Genomic DNA, 7,222 nt, shown 5'->3' on the forward strand with positions numbered 1-7,222 from the left:
CAGGACTCAGTCCTGGGTGCTTTCCTGCGCTCCTTTCAGGAGGAGAGGGAGTGGGGGTGTGCCATCATTTCTATTCTTGGGCACCTGGGGCTGAAGGATTATCCAGGTGAGGAGGAGCAGGGGTCCTGGGAGCCCTGTCCAGTGGCAGGGGTGGGGCCTTTGCACATGAGTGTGTGTCTGGTTGGGTGGGGGAGTGCATGTCTGATTTTTTAAAAAATATTTATTTTTTAATTATAGTTGGATCCAATACCTTTATTTTATTTATTTATTTTTATGTGGTGCTGAGGATCGAACCCAGGGCCTCGCACATGCTAGGCGAGCACTCTATACTGCTGGGCCACAACCCCAGCCCCGCGTGTGTGATTTTGTGCTTACTATTTGTGTGTGTGTGTGTTGTGCATGTGTGTATGTGTGAGTGTTGTGCTGTGTGTGTGTGTACACTGAGGTCTGAGCCAGGTGTCTTGTACTGGAGTATCTGCGTGTGTGTGTGTGTGTCTGGTTGCATACCCTGGCTGAGGGGCCACTCTGGCCCCTGGCCAGCTGCCCCCACCTGGTGCTGCTGGACTTCTTCTTTAGGAAAGAGTCAGAAGCTTCAGGCTTTGTGGTCACCCCAGCCCTGTGGCCTCAGCACAAGGCAGGTGCAGGGTTAACAGTGCGTCACTGGGATGGGGTGGCGCTGAGCTGGGCCTCTCCTGGCCATCCTGAAACAGTCCCTGGTGGCCTGGTGGAATGTGTCCTCCAGATCATCACCACAGTGGGCCTCCACCAGCATCTGTGATCAGGCTGTGGCCGGGTCAGCAGCCAGGTGTCAGTCTGTGACGAGGCATTGTGGCCAGGGGTCAGAAGTCCACATATGGCAGAGAGTAGGGGTCAGCCTGGGGCTGGGACTGGGGTCAGGGATCGGAATGTAGCTGCTGCTGCTGTGGCGAAGGGTCAGTCTGTGGCTGAGGTCAGGGGGGGGTCAGTCTCTGGCTGGGATTGGAGTTCAGTCTGTGTTGGTGCAAAGAGTCCTTTAGGCCTCAGCCACTTGGCCCAGGGGTGGATCTGGGCCCTGGGCACCGGGGCAGGGGGCAAAGCAGGTGTGTGGCTTCGCTGTTCTGTGGCTGTGACAGAGAACCCTGGTCAGGCCAGCTGTTCTGTCATCAGAACCAGGGACAAGATGTGCTCGGGACTCAGGACTAGAGAGAATGCAGATCCTGTAAGACTCCTCTCCTTGTAAGACTGACCCCCCGACCTCCCATCCATCTTGCCTTCTCTGTCCCCTCCCCCCCTGGCCAGCCTCCTGCTATGGCACCGGGACCCTGCCACTTCTAATTCACTCAGATGCTGAGGCTGAGAAGGGGAGGTGAATGCTGTGCCAAGGGAGGCCCCCCCCAAGACCCCAAGAGGAAGGGCTGACCGCCTTGGTCACCCTGGAGAAGGACACCATAGAGGCTGTGGAGATGAGGCCACAGACCTGCAGGGAGACCCCATGACCCGTGAGCAGGGTCCCACCCGGGTGGCTGGAGGGGGAGGGCCTCGACTCACACTCGGTCCTGCGTGAGCCTGGAGGTTCATGGGCCTCCTGTGATGGCCTCCCACTGGCTCGTAAGGAAGGATGGACGGACAGGTGGCAGATGGCAGAGAAACCGCAGACAGAGGAGATCAAAGACCATTCAGATCAAAGGCAGCAGAAAGAGCACTGGTCCTGGCCTAGCCACCAGCATTGTCAGGTGGACCCCAGTCCGGGGAAGAGATGGAGATGTGTCCCAGCGCGAGAGGTGGACAGCAGAGCGGCCTTTCCGCCATGAACCTACTCCCGGGGCATTCTGGCTTATCCTCGAACCTCTACTGCCAGCCCCTAGGGTTTGGGGAGGAAGGGGGACTCGGGGGAGGGGCACGCAGGCTATTTGAAAATGTGCCCAAAACTTAAAGAGAACTTGGATATTTATACTCCTGATGGCTCCCCACCACCGCCCCGCCTTCCACCAGCTGAAATATGAAGTTCTTTGCCTTCAAAGAAAAACATGTTTTTTTGGCGTCTGCTCAGTTTCACATGGTAGCCCAGCTCCCCGAGGGAGCGTGGGGCGTCAGAGTGTTCTGACGGGGACAGAAAGGCACGGGGCTGTGATTGTCAAATGCACCCCCCCCCCCCGCCCCTCGAAGGCAGTCTCCCGGTGGCCCAAGCAACACCACCTGGCACGCAGTGGACGAGCCAAAGGAGAAATTTGCGCAATAGATGATCTTGATTGGTCTGGGAGACAGAACTGGATCCGTGGGAGAGGGAGGTCTGGCAGCCACGAGCCCAAGTGGCTGTGCACGAGGTTTGCACAGTAGGAAGATGACTGGGGAGGGTCACCCGCGGTGTACCCCGTCAGGGCGCAGTTCCCGGTGCATTCTCTAAAAATGGGGCCTCTTGGGCGGTTGAAAGTTAACCGATTAGCATGAAGGCTTTTAAATACCCCCCCCCCACCACAGTGGAGGGCCACTCACCGGCCTCCTGGCTTCTGCTCTGGCTCAAGTGTCCATTCTCTTCATGGTAGCCAGGGGGCGCTATGAGGACCTAAGGGAAATCATGTCACTTCTCTGCTCAAAACACTGCAAAGACTCCGTGTCTCATTTACTGTAAAAGATTTAGTCTTTACAGTGGTATACAGGGCCCCATGGGTGTGGCCTTTTGCCCCCTTTCTGTCCCCAGTTTCTTCTGACTGGCCACATTGCTCACTCCAGCTCTGCCTCAGGGCCTTTGCCCATATGGTTGCTTCCACATACAGAGCTCCCCCCTCCCCCAGGTATTTACACTCTTCCTACCTTAATCTTTCAAGTTGGTTGTCAGATATGAGTTCCCTGACCGCCCAGTGTCAACACGGCCCTGCCGGGCTCCCAGCCTTCTTCCCTAGCTTTATTTATTTGTTTTTCCACAACATGCCTCACCTACATGTAACATACTATAGTCATGCACCGCATAATGTTTTAGCCAGTGACAGACCACATATGCCACAGGGGTTCCATAAGATCACATCTCCTAGTGTCATTGGTAGCTGTCTCACTTTGTGTGAGGACACTCAATGATGTTCACACAATGACAAAACGGCCTAAGGATGCATTGCTAGACTGAACCACAGGACTAGACATCATTTCCTTATCCAGTCTGTTTCTTGTCTGTCCCAAGACTAAAATGGAAGCATTGCCCCCTTCCTTGATCTGAATCCTCAACATTAAGGACGCTGCCTAGCATGTAGTAGGTGCTCAGTAAATATTTGCCAACCCAATGGATGAATCATTCTGCCACACTCCAAGTGGGTGAGTTGGGCAAGTCAATCATCTGTACCTGTCTGTCACCCAGTCTCTGAAATGCAGCAGGTGACTGGTGGGGAGGAGGAAGATACATAGAAATTTGAAATTGCCACCCCTATTCAATAAATTGGTTACATACCTGATAAAACCTCCCTCCCCCCTAAAAAAAATGATAAAGGAAAAACCTGACCCACTTATGACCCCCCCACCCATTCCTCCAGGCCTGTAGACTTGCAGACTGAGGCTACCAGCCCAGGACTGAGTTTGAATTTGAGTTTGCATCTGGTATGGGATGGAGTCCATAGTCCTCTTCCCCACTCCTTGCCCACCTGGTGACCCCCTGGCTAACCATGTCCCTGGTGGCCTGTCAGTGAACCTTATCCTCAGTTTGCATTCCTTCTGGTGCCCCCAACCTCCCCTCCCCTTCCTCTACAGTTTCCCTCTCGGTGGATAATGCACTTTGCATGAAAGCAGCTATTCAGAGCTCAAGGGCAAACAAAAGGAGACCTGCCCAGACCAGGACCCTTCAGAGCACAGCCCCGCCTCACCAGGAAGCGGCAAGGCCTTTTGAGACCTATGAGCAGCCCCCAAATGCCCCACAGATCTCTCCTGAGCCAAGCAGCAAGGATCCCCTCTCCCCTGGGGCAGGGTCCACATGGTAGAAGTTGGAGTTAGATCCTGGGAGAGCAGAAAACCCACCCACTTGCCCGCCATGCTGTCTCCTCTGCTGGTCTTTTCTTCCTTATTGATTTCATTTGTGCTGTGTGCTGATGCTGTACCATGACCCTGTGGAATCCTGCTAATGGGGTCTGATAGAACAGGAAGAGGTGTGGGGGCCATGCAGACCTGAGTGTGAATCTTGATGTTGCCACTCTGTCTGTTCGTCTAATCAATACATATTGAGCTTCCCAGGTGCCATGTTGGGCAGAGGTGATCAAGGCCTCTCTTGAATCTTGCAGTCAGGTGGGATCGGATTGTCTTTACTTGTGTCCTTGGCATGAGCCTGGGTTTCACCTCTCAGGGATGGACTGATCCCAGCTTTTCCATGCTGTTCTGTGACCCCTCTGCAGTGACACTTATGGAAGGGTCTTGGCCAGGTAGGGGTATCCATCCGTCCACCTTTGACAGCCCTCTGGGTTCTGGACTTCTCTGCCACAGGACTACCTCAAGAAGCTCTATGGAGCAAAAGAGAGACCTGCAGAGCAGTTAGATGCAGGGCGCTGCTCTCCTCTGTGACAAGGCACCCCACTACCATTTCATCCCCATAGACCCCCAGGACACAGCCCCAGAATCCATGAAAGGTACTCGGAGGGACTCAGGTGAGTCATGTGACCTGTCCCAGCTGTGAGGTTCTCCTTGTCCTCGCTCCAGTTTTCTCTAGGGGGGCTGTCAATTCAAAGAGGAGGAGCCCAGTCCCAGTCAGGACCGGGGCTTGCTTCAGCAAGATACAGAAATGGGAACCCGCACCATTCCCACCGTGGAGACACCAAGAAGCAAACAAAAAAATACCCATGAAATACACGAATAGGTCAATTCTGCCGTGCCTTAGAAAGCAGGGAAGAGGATTCCAGGCAATGGGGGACCAACATGTGCACAGGTTCTGAGGTGAGAAGGTACCTGTTGAATTCAAGGAATAGCGAGGGGTTCCACAATGAGTGAGGGTGAAAGGGTGGGCCACGAGATCAGGGAGGTCTTGGGGGTCTGATTGGATGGGGGGGTCCCATAAGCTACCAGGAGGACTTTCTCCCTCTGATCCCTCGGACAGGAGGGAGGCAAGTTTGTCCATGCCCTCCAGGGCAGACAGCTAATCCAGGATGTGCCAGGGGTTAAGGGGTCCATCTACGACTGGGTTGGTGGTCCCCAGCAGGGATTTGGGTTTTCTGCCACCAAGCTCAATGGTGCCCACAGTGGGCCTTCTCTTGGCTCCCCCAGCAGCCTCAGAACCCAGTCGCCCTTGTTCCCAGTCCCAATAATTAAAGGTGGACATTAAGAAGCCCTGTTTTAAAGATGGGGAGTCCAGAGAGCAGCTGGGGCTGCCCTGGGTCTTGGGGATTCACTTCTGATAGAAAGGCTTGCTCCTTAGGCGGCTGCTTGGGGGGCAGCACTAAGGTCTGGGGAGGGTGTAAGATGCATCATGCCAGTGGTGCCCCACAACTGACTGCAAAATGCTGACTCCCAGGCAGAGGCTCTGGGCATTCTGAGGACTCTATCTGGGATACAGCCCAGGAATCTGTTCCTATTTGACAGGTTTCAGAGTAACTTTCAGTTCACTGGGGTTCTGATGATGCCTCTGTGTCATCAGGCCCTTACAGTCCTCAACCGGTGACCTGGAGGCACCAATATGTATCCACACCCACCTGGAGGCCAGAGGGGACTGAGCATCAGGCTTCAGGGAGGGCAAGGAGGAAGATACCCACACCCACCTGGCACACAATTTTGGGTGCAAGCCCTAAGTGTGAAGTGATAGAGGCCCTGGGGTGTGCTCCTCTCCTGCCAAGCAGGAAGAAGTGGAAGTAGGGACCTAAGAGAATGTGACTGTCTGACCAACGGGAAAAAGTGTGTGTGGGGGGGAGCCCTGTCAGTGTGATCCTTGGCGTGGATAATCGGATGGATGGAAAGAATGGTTGGACGGATGGATGAATGAGTGGATGGATGGATGGATGAATGAATGAATGGAGGGATGGATGAATGAATGGTTGTTTGGGCCGCAAGCAGCCTAAAAAGGGGCGGGCTAGAGAAACACTCAATCACAGCCCTGGGGCTAGGTGACCGCCAGCTCGCTCAGAATCCGGCTTGCCGCGGCCCCGCCCGGGGCACGTAATTATGTGCCCCTGGGGCGCTGGAGTGACTCCCCGTACTCGGGCGAACTGGGGTCGCGCCACCGCCGCCCCACACCACGCTCTGGCCTTTAGCGCGCGGGCAGGCCTCCCCTCGGCCGCAGTCCAGCCCCAAGGCCCCCAGTCTTCTTTGTCTCGACCTAGTCCTTGGCTCTTTCCCGGTTGCGACCCGCCTCTCTGGGTGGCCTTACTCGCGTGCTTCTGGGCTCTCCGGGAGTCGTTCCCTGCTGTCCCCATGGCCGTAGGCGTCTTCCCCAGCCAGGCAGGGGCTCTCAAATCCTGTGCCTCTAGGACCTTGGAACCGGGAAGTGGCAGGATCTCCGCCGAGCTGCGTCTCTGGTGCGGCGAGGGGAGCCGCGGAAAGAAGCCCCCCCCCCCTTCCCTCCGCCTTCCCCTTCCTCCGTTACTACACGTCGCGCTGCGCCCTGACCCCAGCGCAGCGTGTTCGCGCCTTAAGCGGTTCTTCTGCGGCGGTGCGATCCCCAACGCCACGAGGGCTAGCCCCCCCGCCCTCCAGGCCTCAAACCCGCACAGAGAACACAGCCCCACGGCCGCCGGCGGCTACAGACCATTGCCTCTGGCCAGCCCACAGACCGCACAGGCGCACTGCCCCTCCATGCGCAGCCCACAGCTCCATACAACCGTCAGCCCACTCGCAAACAAGCCCGCACGGGCACAAGGCTCCCCCGGCCCCACGCAGGCACAATCCCGTACACACATGCACAACCCCACACAGGCGCAGTCCCACCCACGCAGCCACACTACCCCCTACAAACAATTGCACACAAACACACCACTCCACGCAGACACCGCATCACTCAGTCCCTCCGAGACCCAGAAGCACATTCACAAGCTAGTATCCAGCTGCCCCCAACCCGCCCTCCGCAAGCCCGTGACATTCACACGCAGGGTAAACCAGAAATCTACAGCCACACTGATCCACACAAGGACCTCAACGCACAACCAAAAGCTTACCCGCGGGCTCCTAAGTCACTGAAAAAATATTAAAGCGTTCTGTCCCTCCCCTTCGCTCTTTGACGCGCGCGCGCGCGCGCGCGTACACACACACACACACACACACACACACACACACACACTCTCACTCACAC

The 7,222-nt window shown here is 56.1% G+C and overlaps 1 long non-coding RNA gene across 1 annotated transcript; it reads right to left on the minus strand.

Moving 5' to 3' along the window:
• Window positions 1-328: 328 nt before the first annotated feature.
• Window positions 329-7,204, minus strand: LOC125614115. Its single transcript, XR_007344760.1, has 3 exons — window positions 3,976-7,204; window positions 2,473-2,542; window positions 329-2,394 (listed from the first exon to the last, which is right to left on the minus strand). It is a non-coding gene; the product is annotated as an uncharacterized LOC125614115 (long non-coding RNA).
• Window positions 7,205-7,222: the final 18 nt, after the last annotated feature.

Source organism: Marmota marmota, unplaced genomic scaffold, assembly GCF_001458135.2.
Source record: "Marmota marmota marmota unplaced genomic scaffold, marMar, whole genome shotgun sequence".
Classification (NCBI taxonomy): Eukaryota; Metazoa; Chordata; class Mammalia; order Rodentia; family Sciuridae; genus Marmota; species Marmota marmota.